This window comes from Zea mays, chromosome 2, assembly GCF_902167145.1.
Source record: "Zea mays cultivar B73 chromosome 2, Zm-B73-REFERENCE-NAM-5.0, whole genome shotgun sequence".
NCBI classification, from domain to species: Eukaryota; Viridiplantae; Streptophyta; class Magnoliopsida; order Poales; family Poaceae; genus Zea; species Zea mays.
In genome coordinates, this window is record NC_050097.1 from 101,031,367 (window position 1) to 101,043,414 (window position 12,048).

General features: G+C 47.4%; 1 pseudogene; it reads left to right on the forward strand.

The window, feature by feature from the left end:
- The first annotated feature begins 9,425 nt into the window (after nucleotides 1–9,425).
- Nucleotides 9,426–11,343, forward strand: LOC109944241 (protein RTF1 homolog; annotated as a pseudogene).
- The last annotated feature ends 705 nt before the right edge of the window (nucleotides 11,344–12,048 follow it).

Here is a 12,048-nt window from a genome sequence, read left to right on the forward strand (position 1 = left end):
AGGTGAACTCCCAAGCCTTGGAGTGTCCGGGGGAAGGTGACGTTGATGCTGCTCCCCCCGTCCACTAACATCTTCTTCACCCGGCTCTCTCGGATCACCGGATCGACGAGAAGCGGGTATTTGTCCGGATGGTCGAAGTTGAGCCATTGATCTGCCCGAGTGAAGTTGAGCCATTGATCTGCCCGAGTGAAGTATGGGGCGGGAGGTCCGGTGGTCGCCACCAGTATCTGGCGGTCGTTGAGCTTTTGCTGTCTTCTGTTCTCCTGTGATCCGTGTCCGCCGAAGATGGCGTTGACCTCCCTATCAACGCGTGGGAAAGCTCCTCCTCCTCCCTCCTCCTGCCGATGGGGTTGTCGTGGTTCATCTGGTCCTCCCCTCGGCGGAGGAGGAGGTAGAGATTGGAAGGGTCGGCCGTGTCCGACGGAATGCTTGAAGTCTCGGCAGTTACGAAGAGTGTGGCGCATGTCCTTGTGGTACGGGCACTGGGCATCGAGGTTGTCGTCCAACGTGCGTTCGCCTCCACGAGGTCCTCCTCGGGCGCGAGAGGCAGGTGGTCCGGCGGCGTGCACTTCTTCGCGAGGCCTCTTCTCCCATCGTTTGTCGGGTTGCTGGTTCGTGTCGCGTCGTGGTGCTGCCGGTGCGGGCTTTGCTCCTCCGATGAGGTCCTCGGCCCGCTCGTCGGCGGTGATGTAGAGGTCGGCTTCCCGGAACAGCTCCTCGGAGGTAGTTGGTGCCTTCTGTAGTATGGCTCGGACGAAATCCGAGTCATTGGATCCTCTGTAGAAGTCCTCGATCACGGCTGCCTCCATGACCTCGGGGATACGATTTCTCATGGTCTGAAACCTTTTGAGGTACGACCGGAGAGTCTCGTCCCCCCGGCGCTTGATGGATTTGAGGTCCCACGGTTGCGCCGGCTTGTCGGAGAGGGACTGGAAGTTGGCGGTGAAGCGTCGACTGAAGTCGCCCCAGACGTCGATGCAATGTCAGGGTAGATGCCGCAGCCATTGCAGCGCGTCTTGCCCAAGGACAATGGGTAAGTACGCGGTCATCACATCTTCGGACGCCCCGGCAGCTCGAGCAGCGGTGGTGTAGACGGCTAGCCAACCCCATGGATCCTGCTTAGGTTCATATTTGTCAACATTGGATACCTTGAAGTTGGGAGGCCATTGGATGGCCCTAAGGCACGGAGTAAGAGCGGACACTCCGCACGTGTCCTCCTGTCGTCGGGGACGATGTCTGTCCCGGGGAGGGGAGTTGTGATTGTGGTTCCTCGACCATCCCCGGGTGGTTCCGCCAGTTGAGGCCGTTGCCGACTCAGTTCTCGTGGCTTGGCTCTGAGTCGGGATGCCATGATCCCTGTCATACTCCTCCCGACGGCGAATCTCGTTCTCATGCTGCCGCTCGCGCGAAGCATTGATGGAGCTTCGTGCGTCTCGGCGACTGTTGATGGCGTGTCGTAGATCGTTCGGCGGGTGAGCTAACGGTAGAAGATGGTTGGCCGCCTGGGTGAACAGTCGTCGGTAGCCCTCGGCGTCAGGAGTCCGAGGGAGTCCATCAGCTATCCGAGCCAATACCCCTCCGACTTCGCTCGGCGTGTTCATAGCTCGGGCGAAGTCGGGATTCAGGTTGCGCCCGAAGAGTGGATTCTCCCGGCGCTGCCTTGCATCTTGCTCAGCCTGTTCCTGAGCTCGTCGGCGATCACGTCGTCGGGAGTTCCTTCGTTCTCTGAAGACGCGTTTTTCCGGAGTTTCTCCTATCTCCGAGACCTCGTCTCGCGAGACAGGCTGCTCCGGATTCCGCTCTCCGGCCGCGTGATGTCGTCGAATGTTCCTGCGCCGGTTCCTCCGTCGTCGGGACTCTCGTTGAGGCGGTTCTTCCCCGGGTACAGTCGGCTCGTCGTCGGAGACGACAGGCGACTCCACTCTCCCGATGAAGAGGACGTCGGGGTAGAATGGTGCTGCTGTCGTGGTGACCGTCTTCCCGTTCCCCTTTGAGGCATGAGGAACGGAAAGAGCAACTTGCTTCTCCCCGGTTACCTTCTTCCTTGCGATCTGTGTCCACTCTTTCGTCGGAGAGGTAGGCAGTGGAGTTCTCCGGGTCAGCGAGCCCTCGGCCCCCGACTTTCCGGAGACGATCTTCATCCGGAAAGCTGGAGGTTGTGCTTCTCCGGTATTTTCGGAGTTCGTTGGGGGAGACTTCTTTTCCGGCGGATCCGCGATACGGTGCAGAATTCCTTCTTCATCCGCTACAGATGAGATTGTTCCGAAGCAGAATACGGATCCGGGACGCAGGGTGATCTTGCTGTAGAAGGTGACAGCCATTGAGCTAGCTTGGATCGTCGACACACCCCCTACCTGGCGCGCCAGCTGTCGGTGTTTTGGGTCCGACCGCACACTCGGGGTTGCCCCTCGAGGTGTTTTAGGAGTAGGACAGTGTCGACAACTGTAGCAAAATGGTTCGTACCGATCGCACGAGGGACAGTGGACAAGGTTTACAGGTTCGGGCTGCTTGGAGATGCGTAACACCCTACGTCCTGGTGAATATGCTTGGTGAATGTGGTTACAAGAGAGCTCTCTGGATTGAGAATACAGAGAGTCGACGTGGGTGGCTAAGTAAAGGGTCCCCTGTTCTGAAGGGGTGCCCCCTAGGCCTTATATACTCGACCGTGGGGCAGTACACGTGGATAAGATAACAACAAGTAGCTAAAAGATAGTGAACCCCTTGATATTATCCCTACGTAACCCTCGCCGACTTATCCTCGCATGGCTTCGTTGCATGGAGGCTCCAGCGCGGGAAAGTCAGATCTCTGTTGCGGTCATTCGCTCGACGCTGAGGGCCGTCCGTGTTTGCACCAATCTGGCCTCATGTCTTTCTGCTTTGCTGGTTGTTTATCCCCAGGCCCACGAAAGAATGACCTTACGATTTATTGGGCCCTTGGGCCTTTCGTGAGGTCCTTTACTCTTTTAGTGGACCCAGGGGATATCTATCCCCCACAGTCCTGCATTTTCTACCATATAGATCCTCAAACGGGGACATCTTCAAACTGGCCTGGTAGCTATTATTGTAAGAGAACTCTGCATAGGGAAAACTCTTATCCCAACTGCCACCATGTTTAAGAGCACAAGCTCTTAACATATCTTCTAGTACTTGGTTGGTTCTCTCGGTCTGCCCTCAGTTTGAGGATGGTAGGCCGAGCTGAAATTCAACTGTGTGTCCAAGCACTCATGCAACTTCTGCCAAAACCGAGAAGTAAACTATGATCCCCGGTCTGACACAATATTCTTAGGCACTCCATGTAGACAAACTATCCAAGCCATATACAACTCTGCTAGCTTGGCCCCTATGAAATTAGTCCTCATAGGAATGAAGTGAGCTACTTTTGTTAGTCTGTCCACAATCACCCAAATAGAGTCATACCCTATAGAAGTGCAGGGTAGACCAACAATGAAGTCCATACCAATTTCTTCCCACTTCCACTCAGGTACCTTCAGTGGGTGAAGCAATCCAGCAGGTCTCTGATGCTCTGCTTTTACCCTCTAGCAAACATCACACACTGCCACATGTGAAGCAACATCCCTTTTCGGACCATACCACCAATACTTTTGTTTCAGTTCTTGATACATCTTGGTACTACCAGGATGGATGGAGTAGGCTGAGTCATGTGCTTCCTTCAATATGGTTTCCCGAAGACTATCAATCTCAGGGACACAAATCCTGTTCTTGAACCAGATCGTCCCCTGTTCATCTTCCGTGAAGTCTGGACCCCTACTTTCAGCCATTAGATCTTTGATCTCTTGAATTTTAACATCGTCGATCTAACCTTTTCGTATGTCTTGTTCTAAGGTAGGTTCCACCTCTATGGTAACTCCTTCTGTGTTAGCAACTATTCCCAGGTTGAGTTTTGCAAAGTATTCTACTAACTCCTCGGGTAGCTGGGCGACAATAGCTGCATGGACATGCTCCTTCCGACTCAAGGCATCCGCAACCAGATTCTCCTTGCCCAGGTGGTAATGGTGTTGCCTAAGGTTGAGATCCTTCTGAGTGAAGATATACTTTAAGCTCTTGTGATCAGTGTAGACTTGGCACTTAGTCCCCATAATATAGTGCCTCCAAATCTTGAGAGCATGCACTACGGCTACCAGTTCTAAGTCATGAGTGGGGTAGTTCAACTCATGTTTCCGCAACTAGCGAGACGCGTAGGCGATGACATGTCCTTGCATAAGAACACATCTCAAGCCCTAGCGGCACACATCACAATATATGTCAAATCCCTTCTATAGATCTGGCATAATCAACACTGGGGGTGACATCAATTAAACCTCAGTTGATTGAAACTCTCTTGGCATTCATGAGTCCACTTAAACTCTTTCCCCTTCTCCAATAATGAGGCCATAGGCTTTGCTATCTTGGAGAACCCTTCAATAAATCGCCGGTAAAATTCTACGAGTCCCAGGAAACTTCGAACCCGAGTGACTGTTTTTGGTATCTTCCAACCCACTATCCTTGTTACTTTAACCGGATCCACTGAGATTCCACCTTTGGAGATGATATGCCCAAGGAATGGTACTTCATCAAGCCATAACTCACACTTGCTAAATTTGGCATAGAATTGATTATCCCATAACTTTTGTAGCACCATCCGCATATGTTCCTCATGATCATTATCATTCTTGGAATAAATGAGAATGTCATTGATGAATACCACGATGAATCTATCAAGATACTCCATGAACACCTTGTTCATCAGATTCATGAAGTAGGCTGGTGCATTAGTTAAGCCAAATAGCATGACTGTGAATTCATATAGACCATATCGGGTAGAGAAAGCCGTCTTAGGAATATAAGATGGCCTAATCTTCATTTGGTGATACCCTGACATGAGATCAATCATAGAGAACACACTAGCACCTCTCATCTGATCAAATAAATCTTCAATACGAGGTAAAGGATACTTGTTCTTAATTGTGACATCATTTAGTGATCTATAATCAACACACATCCTTTGTGAACCATCCTTCTTCTGTACAAACAGAACCGGTGCTCCCCAAGGTGAGGAACTCGAACGAATGTAAGTGATCGGTGTAGGGAGGTTCTCAGGTTGATTTTGCTGTCGCACCATTCTATCTTGCCTCATTTCCTCCCACATCTCTTGCCTCTCCTGACGCATCTCCTAGCGTTCTTGCCTCATTTGAGCCTGCATGTCATTCATTATGTTGGCCACCTGCTGTAGCATCTGCATTTGAGCGGCGACCGCTGGATATGTCCCAGTCGGTGGGGGATTTGGAGGATTCATCTATGTTTGCTATTGTCTAACAATCCTCCTGTTGTGGGGGTTGGCAGGAGATCGATTCCACCTCCCTTCCTGGTATTGACCATCTGGATTAGAAATACATGGTAAGATAGAATTGTAAATAAGACGAGTAATTGTGAGGCATGATCTTTTGGGGGTTTTATTAGCTAAGTACATTACTGTGTCACCTACTACTTCTAATTCATTACCTTATGGTGGTACATGCTAGAATGCCCGACTATACTAATTCAATAAACCAAAGAAGCAAATCAAGCATTTGTCATCAGCACAATCATCCAAACATTTTAGATAGAGAAAATATTTTAATTTTTTTGTCTTAGGTCTCCTATCTCTATAAAGGGTCATAACTGTAGGATTCCAAGGTGTGAAATCCTCCTTGTCTTAGAATAGGAAAGATAAGAGTAGTCAGAGTAGAACAGCAAAAGGTGAGACATGATCAAGAAAAGTATAGAAAGAATCATAGTAAGGTAACTAGGTAAGGGCTTTGTCCAGTTCTATCTATGTTTCATCCTACAGTCAACATTTCCTCTGATACCACTTCTGTCACACCCGGATTTAAGGGATAAAGCTGGGTGCGTCTCATATGTGCGCCGAAGAAGAACATCACATATAATGACAAAGTATATAGAGATAAATGTCACAAGTATCATTATTACATAGCGGAAGTCTTTCAAAAATAAATGATAACAATAAACAAACTAAATAATTATTCCTTGGCGCCATCAAGCTGGCTGGGAGACACCACCTAGATAAGATCATATTCCTAATTGTAGGGCTCCTCTTGGACCACCTGCTCTTCACCTATGGGGGGTTTATATAAAACAAGAGTGAGCTCACAAAAGATCATAGCACAAAAAGTTATGGGGAATAATGTGCATGAACTCACCAAAGGTGAAAGTTCATGTGAAGTGTAAGGCTGATCAACAAATAATGGTTAAAGCTGAGCATTGCTTTTAATAAGTTGGTCAAATTTTATTAGCAGTTACTAAATGTAAGTAAATACCAAACCAGAGTAATAATAGATCAAATTTAAAATAAATCACAATGCGATGCAAATGACAAATTGAATTTAACTCCATAAATTACTCAATTGAGGGTCTAAGCCGCTTAAGACCGTGAGCACGACTGATATACCAGTTTTACACTCTGCAAAGGTTGCACATCTTTAACCACAAGTCATGTTACCCATTTGCCAAGGGATCGCAACTTTCCATTTCTCTCTACCGAGGAGACGAGGCAGGTTAGCACTACGAGGCCTTTACAAAGTTCCACTAGCTTCAGAAAACTCGTTACAGTTTCTAGGAAGCCCCAATGCAGGGATCCCTCGTCTGACCGCCATCGCAGCAAAATCAACTCGAGAACCTCCCTACACCGACCACTCTCCTACTGCCCTTGCCCCTTTTGGGTAAGGTAGTCATCCACTAGTTTTCCTAATTAGTCAGCCAAGGGCGTCCCATACCACCCTTGTGGTTTCACTGTTTTCCCGGGTGGTTCTCCATGTTCCAATTAACAATATGATCTTATCATGAACAGTAAATAACAAATTGATAATAAAAGCATGATCATAAATAATGTGTGTCTCAATACCCAAAACCACATAAAGCAATATTAGGTACTACCCAAAAGTTTAGTGGTAAACAAGGTATAAAGATAGTCAAACTAGGGTTACCTATTGGGTCCCATCAAAATTAACATATGCAGATCATAATGATTAACATGAATATTATTGGGTAAATAGAAGTGATCAAGGGAAAACTTGCCTTCAACGAGCTCCTGCTCAGCAGTCTCCACCTGCTGAACACCTATATCCTTAGTGGCTTGCTCGTCTACTCGCAACAATACAAACAAACATGGTATAGGAGAAATTAATATCACACTAAACAACAGAACAGAATGCATGATAATATTCTACGCATCGTAACGAGATCGTAGGAACAAGAATCACTAAATTCGGAGTTACGGTTATCGAGTTACAATTTTCCGTAGTTATTTAGTGTTTGGTATGGGATAAATTAAGTAGACAATTTTAACCTATGTTTCGTGTCTAAAAAGAGTTACCAGGTGATAAACAATTTTAAAACAAATTTAATACCACTGGAATGGATCAAAAAGGATTTAAGATGAATTTTCTATGAATTAAATGAGTTATGGAATTATTTTTACACTAGAAATCTATTTTCTATATTCTTTTTCCTGTTTTCTCTGTTCCCTGGATTGCACGCAAGATTACTGAAGAGTACCAGGGCTAGTATGCAAAATTCCCATGACTCAGGCTACACCCGAGATAGACCGCGGGTTTATTCTTATAAAGTGTAATGGCTTCTTTACAAATTCTACGGTCGAACCGGTAAGGGCAGATCTTGGCCTCCCAATTGCCACCGGACGACACAGATTAGGTCCGCCAACATTTGAACCGATACGCAACACAGGCGCATGGATCAAGATCCAATGATGCGGATTTGATTAGGTATGATAAGATCCCCACCCTCCAATCTTAGATCTATGGTTCCTCTCTAGTATACTCAAGGAGTGCGCACCAGGACCGTCTAATAGGGGATCGACGGTCGCCACGCGCCTCGCTCCCCAAGCCCGATGAAATCGGTGGCACGCCGGTCAGCTATGGCGGTGGCGGCACTGGCGTACAACCCCGGTTCCATCACACGGTTATGAGCTTAAATGCCAGCGGCTAAACGTACGTCAAAGCAGGGTAAGTTGACTGCGAGGGTTATTACCATCAACGACGTTGTGAAGGGGGGTCAGCCACACGGCGAGGCAGACCGCTGCAGAGGACCAACTTGGACGAGCGATTCCAAGGCGCTGGCACATGAATCACCTCTAGCAAGCCGCTGACCACACACCCCAGGACCTAGCGAATCCAAATGAACACTCGTCAAGAGTCCCATCATGTTGAGCTCGAGGTTCCCGTGCGGCGGCGATCTACAGAATCTATAGGCTCTTCCCCTCAACTCTCTCTTGGCCGGCACTAGTGTGTGGAGGGGTAAAAGGTGAGGCGAAGATCCCTGAGGCCCACTTTATGGTCTTTGGGAGGTCAGTCTGAAGTGTGCGCAACGGTCACCGACGATTCCACCATGGCGAGCGCTTCCGCGCAAGTGGTTGCGAGGGAAGAGCTACAGTACCATCGGCTGACAAGTAGGACCCGCAAGTCGGTGGGGTGATAAGTCACGGCACGCCTTCGTTAAAGCGCTGACGAACAGGCCCCCACAACACAGTGGGCACAACCGGTCACACGGGCGCGGAATGAGGCTGACGCGCAGGACCCATGGATCGGCGCCCGTTAGGTGGTGTTGGGCCGCGGGAAAGGGACTGGGAGAATGGGCCGGCAGTGGTGATTTGGCCCAAGCGGTGCTTTTTTCTTTTTTTTCCTTTTTTTCTTTCCTTCTTTCTCCTATTTTCCCAAATTCAATAATTCAAAATATATTTGAATTGATGGTTTGAATCTCAAATTATCAAATCTTATTAGCACTCTAATATGAATAATACTACCAATGTTTTGCCACAATCTCACTAGTATTATTAATATTAATAGTATTATTATTATTATTATTATTATTATTTTTCTTCAATTCCTTTGCTCCCATATTTTAAAACCTCAAACTGGATTTTGAAGTTATACTTGTTTTACTTATTTTTTGAGTTTTAATGCACAAACAAAGGAAGTCCAGCATGATGCACGAGTTCATATGTTTGTATTTGGTATTTATTTGCAATAAAACATGTCTCATGAGTAAATCACATAACACAAAGGGTTCCTGTATTATTCTCAATGACATGAGCCATGGGAACTCTATACTAGGGTTTACACGGGTGGTCATGTCTTCCTTGGTGTTGCTCGTCGGGCGGTGCAGACTGGTTCATTGAGGAGCGTTGCTCTGTGTTGTGATCCACATGAGAGGGCGAGGGTTGCATGCCAGGTGTTCGACGAAGGACCCAGTCCGAGCCAGCCATGAGGGGCTTCCCTTCCTGCTTCAGTAAGAGCGGTGTGTAGATTGCAAATGTGGTGTTGTCGTCTAGCGCCGGCAAGGGCGCGACATAGAACCTGATGACCTGCCTCTACTAGATGCACTTCTCAGGATGACCCTGTGTGATCTCGCTCATGTGGAGCAAGATCCTGATAAGCCTAGGCCTCAGTGTCGACGTCGATGACCTGTCATCCGGACCACTGTCTGTGCAAGGCGGACATCAAGTTGTGGCTCTTCTCCAAGAAGAAGTGGTCTAGGAGCCTTGATGTCGAGGACAGCAAGGTCAAGGTTTTCTGGGACCTAGCAGACGCTAGGTTCAGCGTCGAGCCAGAGCCTGTGGAGGGGTTCTATGTTGTAGTGGTGTTCTACCTCGAGCTCGCGCTCCTGCTCGACGATATGAAGAAGGATGCCTACAGGAAGACTAGAGCCAGCCAATTGACGATGAATGCCCCGTTCATGGCGAGGAGGGAGCACATATATGGCAAGAAGATCCACTCCGCCAAGGCACAGTTCTGCGACAATGGCCAATTCAATCACATTTCCATAGAGTGTGATACCGTCAGCGTCAAGGATCTATGTCTCAAGATACGGGTCGATAAGAAGCCCATGATGCAGGTGAAGCGCCTAGCATGGAAGTGAGCCCTCCAAGTGATGGGAGCAACGATGGTGATGACAGGGGGAGGCTTAATGACCATGGGATGATTGTTGACAATCGCAGGGATGATGAATTTGATGAATCATCGAGTAGGCTTGATCCACTCAAGTTTGATGACAGGAAGAGTATTACCCTCAGGAGGTCAAAGTTGGTGAAATGGTTCATGGAGCCATTCTTTGATGATCTAATTTTTGAGTGTTTTATGTGGCTAGGTATTGGCAAGACAGAGTATGGGACCCTGAGTTACAGAATGTGCATAGTGAGGAACGTGGATGCAAGCTATCTAGATCAGTATTACAAACTAGAAAGCTACTTGACATGCAAATATCTCAATGTTGTGTGGGATAGTGAGGCTAATGTTGCATAGTGGCATATGACTCAGGTATCGGACTCCCCACCCAAAGAAGAAGAGTTCATGGAATGGCTGCAAAAGGAAGACAGGAATGGTGCATGTATACCGACTCAGCAGGAAGTGCTGGGCAAGAAAGAAGCCATTCAGGAGGCCTATAATTTTGAGTATTCAGCTGCAACTGTACAACAGATGTTGAGAGACAAATCAGTTGTGAGACACCCTATCAATATTGTTGCTGAGAAGGATCGATTGAGGAGTGAGTTGTCGATGGCTCTAAGCCGTAGGAATGAAGCTAAAGCAGAGAGGATGCGTGTGAAGCAGAAAAATCTGCAAAGAAGGCCACAACCAGAGTCAAAAGATAATAAGGTTGCAAATTTGGAGAGTATGAACTGGAAGAATCGTGCTGATAACTTCAAGAACGCTTTGGAACTGAAACTTGTAAATATATCTTTGAAGGCAGGAGAGTCTGGTTACGACCCTTTCTTGAGGAGATGGACAAGATCAAGAAACTATTATGCATCAAAGCCATGAGGATATAATGTTGAAGAAACTACCAACAGGTCCAGTAGTATTGTAGAGCCTAGCAATGAAGATATAAATAGCAAGGCTCAAACTGGTACAACAGCCAAAATTGTAGCTCAAGTGGTAGCAGCTGACGCCGAGAAGCTCATCAATACTAACGCACTAGTGGATCTAGGAACATAATCGAATGTGTTGCATACATTTGAACTTCCTATATCATTGTCTGCTTTGCAAGAATTTGGTGGAGCCAAGGGTCTGTTTAATGGTTACATGGCAAGGAGGCAGAAGATAGAAGCTACAACGGGGGTACAAAGTGCCTGACAATGATGGAAAGATGCATGCTTTAACCTTGAGTGTGAGTGATTACAAAAGGCGGCGAGTCTCCTCTGAAGGGTATCTGTTATTGTGTTGGGTGCTCAACGGATTCAACTATATTCCTGGCATCAGCACCTCAGTGCATTGCTGTGACAATTGTCCAGATCATCCATCTGCATTTTGCCTTATCTTCCTAGGCGGAAGATAAAACATGCAGACTATAATTCTTTTACATAAATATTACATGATGTACGATTGATTATGTTGCTGACATCATGTGTAACACCATGAATTTGGGGGTATAAAATTTGTTCTCTAATGCCTACCAAATTCAGGTGTTACCTCTTATCTCTCTCTCAAGACTTCTTCTCTCTTCCTTTTGATTAGAGTTATGTTAATTAGGTGAAGGATTAATTATTTATTTATTATAGAAAAACTAATGTGAGTGTTGAAATGTTGCATCATGCTGAGCCAAATTATTCTTTTATTTGATGCACATGTTTGAAATCGTTTGAATTTGAATTTGGGTTGAATTTGATTTGAAATCTATAGAGAAAATAAAAAGAAAAGTGTATAGGAATTCTCTGGAAAAAGAAAAACCTAATTCGGCCCAGCTAGCCCAGCCAGGCCACACGCGTGCACCCGCTTTGCCTGACAGGTAGGTCCCACCTGTCAGCGACGGCCCGCGTCCGCGCTCTCTCCCTCTCTCTGTCCGGTGGGGCCGGCTTCTCGGCGCCGTTTCCTTCACACGCACGTCCGCTCCCTCTCTCTGTCCGGTGGGTTCGCTCTGTTAGTGCTGACCGTCCGTTCACGTTTTCGCCCTCGCTGGCACGTGGACCCCACCTGTCAGCCACCTCCCCTTCCCTAACCTCTCGCTTGCGCACCCCACCGTGGAAGCGCCCACATTGCGTGT